Here is a 7,108-nt window from a genome sequence, read left to right as displayed (position 1 = left end):
TAGGGGCAAGTGCTGTTAGCGAGCACCTATGAAGGCCGGAACGGCGCACAAGGGGGTGGGTGGCCAACACCACTCCCGGCCGCCTTTGTCTCCTTAGTGGCGATGTTTACACATCGCACCAGGTACTAATTTGAGGCTAAGTCGATCTAGAGGAGGCCCAGGTCCGGTTCAGATAATCCTCACCGTTGTTGGCCATGAGCAGGAATCGAATCCGGGTCGCCAGGTTCGTAGCGCAACACGCTCACCACTACACTACCGCTCCCCATACAGACACACGGAGCAACAGGACAACCGGCAAGGAGATGGAGCGATGAGATAAATCCGTGGTACTGGAACGAGGCGGATGCTAACAGCACTGCAGGCAGACGGGAGGTCGTTGAGTAACGCAGGGATATTATTCGACAGTGGATAGAAAATGGCTGATGATGATTCAAACGGTGCTTAAACCTTGCACATTCTGCGGTATTTCTCTACGGAGCACTTGAACCTCATACGCTATTTATAGAATCCAACTCAAAATTCCATACAAATCGCATGGAGAGACGATGAAGTGAATGCACGCTCAGGTTCTGGGCGTGCGCACCACCAACCCCCTCCCCTCCACCCCTGCCCCCTCCTCAAGCGCATTGACTGGTAGGTCTCGCTGGGCGAGCGAAACTCCTCGCTCACCGCGGCGGCGGCGGTGGCTGCGCTGCACGTGGCCGACTCAACCCCAGCGCTGTGGAGGCAGTAGCGAGGGTTGCTCGATCACGGCGTAGAGGAGGAGCCCGTGCCCCTGGCTCGCCGGGAGAAGGCGTTAGAGAAAAAAATGTGGACTCCACCTGTTGCCGTCTGCACGGGATAGAGTGTTCCTCCCTCGCAGGCGTGGATTATCTGCAGGTGCTCCAGTTTCACCCGACATGCAGAAGCAGGCGTCGATTGACCGATAAAATCCCAATAAATAGGAGCGCAGAACTTGGCAATTGTTGGTGGCGCTCGCTGGCTCGCTGCGTGGCTGTCTTTCCGCTCGCCTGTGGTTCCTCCTCACCGCTCTGCGTCCTCTCTGTGAAGGCGAGCGATCACTGTGCGGTGGTGGTGCCTTACAAATTTAGATCGTTATTCATTTTAAACTATATTGTATTACAAACTTACGGAAATGTTTAAAACTATAAAAAACCATGTCCAAACTAAAACAACCTTCGTGGATCTTCTTGGTTCTTTCGGTAAAGTCACATAGAATGGAAATAAAATAATAAAAATAAAACATGATAAAATACAATTTTCACGACGTTTCCGCCACAACACAAGTAGCCTTCATCAGGTGAAGGAACAGAACTGTCGGGACGACAGCGCTTCAATGAACGCTGATAAGCTTTGCAGCGTCTTTAAGCTAGGTGGGAGGAGCAGAGCGCCTTGACAAAGGAGTTTACATATCAAACAGGAGAATTTAGCATTGAAATAGCTGTGTTAAAGTGTTGGATTAGCAGGGTGTTAAAGTCAGAAATTAGCATGTAACTGGGAGATTAGCATGATGTTAATGTGAGGGATTAGCATGTAACTGGTCACGGAAATAGCTATGTTAAAGTCAGAGTTTACATATCAACAGATGCATTTAGTATATTGACGCTAAAGGACTGCAACTACCCAACTATCATACAATAAACCGATGTGAAAAAACTAAATATAAACTACATCAATATAATAAATGTACTCAATATATACTTCAATAAGTTGAGCTATTAACATAAAGTAACTGGGTATACACTACACTATATAATGAATACCACATAGTAAACTGATAAAAAACTAAAATATAAACTACATCAATGTTATCAATAAACTCAATATACTCTCCAATCAACTGAGCTACTAACAATAAGTCGTTATACATTACAATTCTATGTCGAAAAAAGGGGGGCGGGTTTTTTTTTCAACGTTAGCACCACAGAAAGCGACGAGCTTTGTTCAGACGGACGAGTCCATCTATGCTCGGAACGGAGGAGGGGGGAGAAACAGCCACGATGTGCTGCTCTGTCCTGTGTTGCGTTACAAATATGTTATAAACTCGACTACTATACATTGCAATGTTATACCTTCCAATCTAAACTACATTGTATAATATCGTATGCACAGCCCAATGTAAGCTCTAACATGCATTATATTTACGTCTCCAACTAAACTTTTTTCTACATTACACGACTATACACCGTAATATACACTGCTATAGACAAACCCACCCTTGAATTATACAATGCGTTACTATACATTGCCCTATACTTTAGACTGTAAAATATTAGACTTGTAATATTACACTATGTATTATTCTACCAACCCTACTGTATACCAAACTGCTGTATATTCACTATACAATTACGATACTATATATTGCCTTATGAATTGTTAAACATTACACTGTTATACTATTTGTTATTATACAACATGCTATAAACCATACCATTGACCGTCGTGTGAAAGGTATTAAGAGGCAGTGCCAGCAAATGGACTGCGGTCTGAAAGTCACCATAAAATACAATCAATTAAGAACCGAAATTGTTTATAACGTCTTTCCAATGGTTACTAAGCCAGAATCCATCTTCTCGGTTGAAATAATCTCTGTGTTTGTATATGTGGATGGCCTCATGAACGAATCTCTCATGGTAGCTGGATGGCTTGCAGAGAACCTCCGTCTTGGAGAAGTCAATGTCATGTGAGCCCCCTGCCATCGCCCCCCTATCCAGCGCTCAAGCAACGCACAACCTTGGCCACCGTGAGTCGAGCGCCGCTCACAACAAACGTCACCTCGCTGAGAGGGAGGGGAGGCCTCTTCTCCCTCTCTGTCTCTCCATATCTCTCTCTCCATCTCTCTCTCTCTTTTTACAATCAGAGGAAACAAGAAGATGCTCGGTGTAGTCGGCACTTTGCTTCGTTCATCATCTATCTGTGCATGCTGGGAAGAGGGTGTCTATCCGTACTCCAAGCGTTACCATTATCTGCTAGTGAGGGCCTAGTTTTTCATATGCATCCTAGCCTCGCCTGACAGAGTTTGTTGTACTTCCCGGCGACTTATTTCACTCTCCGTGCTCCGAGTGCTCACCTTCTCTCCTTCATCTCTGAGAGTGCCTCCAACAACACAGGGTAGTGCTGTCTGCCACCTCTGCACCCCTTTCTCCTCTTAACACACTCGTTTACTCGGCAGGCCTGTGGCCTGCTCACAGCCCTAGCTCCCACCACCATTCCTCCCCCCCCCCCCTCTGTTACATCCTTCCTATTTTCTGCATTATTGTAAACATCACAATCACTCCTCTTTCTCACTCCACTCCTCTCTGCTCCTTCCCACCCTTTCCTTTCATTACTGTTGTTTCCCTGCCCCTACAGCACCCATCACGCCGTGGGACGCTCGTGAAAACAACTCTCGCTGCCCCTCCCACCCTCTCTTGACACCACCCCGTGCCTCCCTCAACCCCTTTTTTCTTTTACATTCACCTCTCCTCGTCTTTTTCTCTCATTTCATTCGTGCAGCTAACGTATATATTTCGGTAGTTTATATATTTATATGCGTTATTTATTTATTTACAATACCACGCCACACTACACCAGAGGTTCCTCTACTCAATCCCCCCAACACAAACTGTTCTGCTTCCCGCCACCTGATATAAAGTGGACGACGTGATAGCCACCGCTGGACAGTGTGTGGGGAAGCCGAACATCATTGCCGTGGCTCGCATGAACCGAGGCTATGTGGTCCTCCTCGCCAACGCGGAGATGGTGGAGTGTGTCATCGCCATGGGGCTCACCTTTAAGGGGGAGATTTTTGTGCAATGCACACCTCTCTCCTCCCCCACGCAAGAAGAGCTCATCTCCAACACCCCACCTTTCCTCAAAATTGCCGACCTACAATGAGATTTTGAGCAGTTCGACAAAGTTGTGTCCCGCATCATAATGCTGCACTGGCGCACACGGGACCCAGAACTGGTCCATGTCTTGTCGTTTCAGCGACAATCTTTAATGATGTTAAACGCCAACAACACGGAACTTAATGTGAATTTTAAGTACACGACGGAAGGCTACGCCTACACCGTGTACGTGTCCACCACGTTGCCGTGCTGCTATGTGTGCGGTGGCTTCAGCCATGCCCATATAAACTGCACGGGCAAACCAAAAGTAAAAAACCTGCAGCCTGCAACAAATGTCATGCAGCAGCAGCGCCAGCATCAGCAGCAGCCGCAACAGCCTCAGCAGCGCCGACGATGAGGACGACAACGGCTTCACCCTCGTCACCTCGCGCAAGCGCAGGGTGAAGCCCGGCCCCGGCGAAGGAGGCCACGCGACCCTGCGGGCCACCGCCCAATCATGAGCCCTACCCAAAGGTTGCAGAGCAGGACAAGCAACGCCCCCCAGCGAGTGACGTCCTAGTCAGCGCTGCGGGGAGTTAATATGAAGATATGCTCGATGGCGACCCGCCTGAGGACAGCACAGTAGGAAAAGTTTTGCCGCCACCCCATCACCACCGCACGCCGCCTCAGCATCCTCAAGGCAAGAGGAACCACCAGCCGGTGCGACGCCTAATGGCGCCACGCTACAGGAAGGCGACGAAGGCCGGCTCACCTCACTCAAAAGGAGAGCAACAGAACCTCTACTACCAGAGGGCAGCTACCCTGTTCCCGATGGGACCCTGCCATCACCAATGGCAAAAAAGGTTTCTGCCGAGTTGCAGTTTGACGAGCTGGATGACTATGACGACGAGGTGTTGGAGACCGAAGGAGAGGACAACGTGAATGAGGTCAGCTACTCACAAGTCAACGGCCACTGCGATTACTCACCTGGGGACATCCACAGCTTCCTAGTGCAAACTTTCAGGAAGCGTAAAGTCAGGGTCGGGGACGTTTTCTCTGACCTCACCGCTTTCCTCAAAGCATCCCAACTAATTATCTGCAATTGCGACAGGTTTGGTTTCACGACACAGGAATGCTACCACCTAAAAGCGTTCATGTGCAAGGCGAAGCTTACTTCTGCTCAGAAGTAACCCCCCCCCCCCCCGCAGCTACTCTTACCACTACCACCACCACACAACAACATGATGGCTTCAGCTATTAAGGTTGCTAGTCTGAACTGTAACAGTGCTCATAGAGATAAGAGGTGGGACCCGATTTGCCGCTCTGTCGGGGAACACAAAGCAGATGTGACTCTCCTCCAGGAAACTCACCTCGACGCCACACTGGAGGCTCAACGCCAACCTTTTCTACGCGGCCGGGCTTTCTTCAGCCACACCGAGGACAACCTCGCCAGCGTGGCGATTGTGCTCAGTTCGTGGTTTGCACCAGAGAACGTCTCTATCTATGAAATCGTCAAAGGTCACTTGATTTCTATAAACTTCATCCTGAATAGCTCCAGCCTCAGGTCCTTTAACGTGTACGTGCTGAGCAGGGCCCCTGAGAGGAAGCTCTTCTTTGACGTGCTGTGGGACGCACTTACAACAGACGAGCTCTCGACCGCAACATCGCCGAACGTCACCCTGAATCCGCACGGCCGCTAGACTGGATCTGCGTGACGTGTGGCGACTACAGCATCCAGCCCAATAGCAGTAATCTTGGTGCCGCTGCGGCTCTCAAGGCAGGATAAGCCTTGCCAGGCTCGACTGACTGTATGTCAATGTCAGCAGCGTTAACCTGCTCGGGGACAGTAAAATCATTCGCTCCGTGTTTTCCAATCACCACCTGGTCTCTGTACTGCTGCGAATTCCCAGAACGGAGCAGCACAGCGCCGACTGGAGACTCAACATACAGCTTCTTGACGGCACCGACTTCAGGGAAACCTTCAAAGCCTTTTGGGCTCAGTGGCTGCCTGCTAAAGACAGCTTCATCTCCCACCAGCTATGGTGCGACAACACAAAGGCGCAGGTCAGGGCACTCTGTCAGCAGTTCATGAGCCAGCACGCCGCCGCCAAGAACAAGGTGGCGTGCCAACTGCAGAACGAGCTGCTGGCACTAGAGGCAGAGCTGAGCTCATCCCACGGCACACAGCAGGGTGAGACGCTACTGGAGAAGCAGCGACTTTTCAGGTCCATCATGGATGAGCAGGCACATCGTGCTTTTGTGTGCAAAAATATGCAGCACCTGTCACAGGTAGACTCTCCCTCTAAGTATGTATCTGCTTAAACAAACACCTGCCAACACCAACAAAATTTCCAGTTTGTGAACCCCAGATGGACAGCCACATCTGAAAGCGAGATCGCCAAGACCACCAGGGATTTCTACACGCGACTTTTCGACGCCGAAATCATACATGACGAGGCTGTTCAGGAGCTACTGTACAGGAGCCCCACCTTAGGAGTCCCCGAGCGGGATCGCCTGGACAGCCCCGTCACCCTGCAGGAGCTCCACACCACTGTGAAAGGGTTTGCAGCTGGTAAAGCCCCGGGGATTGACGGCCTGCCGGTTGAGTTTTATGCGGCCTTCTGGGATGAGCTTGGCCCTCCACTACTGCAACTGTTGATGGAGAGCCTGCAGAAGGGTGAACTCCCACAGAGCTGCAGGAGAGCAGCGGTCTCCCTGCTACCCAAGAAGGGGGACCTGCGCCTCGTAGAGAATTGGCGACCCGTGTCCCTCTTTGTGCGCCGACTACAAAATCTTGTCCAAGGTGCTGGCAAAACCATCTCAAGACAGTGCTGGGTCAGCTGATCCTGCCGGAACAGTCGTATTGCATCCCAGGCCGGTGCATATATGACAACATCGGTACGGCCAGAGACATAATCTCCCTTGCAGAAGCACACAACATGGACTTGGGCCTCCTCTTCTTGGATCAGGAGAAGGCCTTTGACAGGGTGAGCCACGAGGACCTGCACAAACTCCTAATGTCGCTCGGCTTCGGCCAAACCTTCATCTCGTACGTTAGGCTCCTGTACACGGGCACATCCAGCCTCTTGAAGATAAACCAGTAGCTCGGCGCCCCTTTCCCTGTGATGAGGGGGGTCAGACAGGGATGCCCCATATCGGGGCTGCTGTACACTCTGTCCATTGAGCCACTGCTACGCCACCTCAGACGAAATCTCTCTGGCCTCAAGGTCCCGTCTCCGCGCTCTGCCAGGCAGTCGCAGTGTACGAGAGGGCCTCCTCCGCAAAGGTCAACTGGG

Source organism: Petromyzon marinus, chromosome 12 (assembly GCF_048934315.1).
Source record: "Petromyzon marinus isolate PM22_M1 ecotype Great Lakes invasive population chromosome 12, UKy_Petmar_22M1.pri1.0, whole genome shotgun sequence".
Lineage (NCBI taxonomy): Eukaryota > Metazoa > Chordata > Hyperoartia > Petromyzontiformes > Petromyzontidae > Petromyzon > Petromyzon marinus.
Note: the sequence above shows the minus strand (reverse complement) of the source record.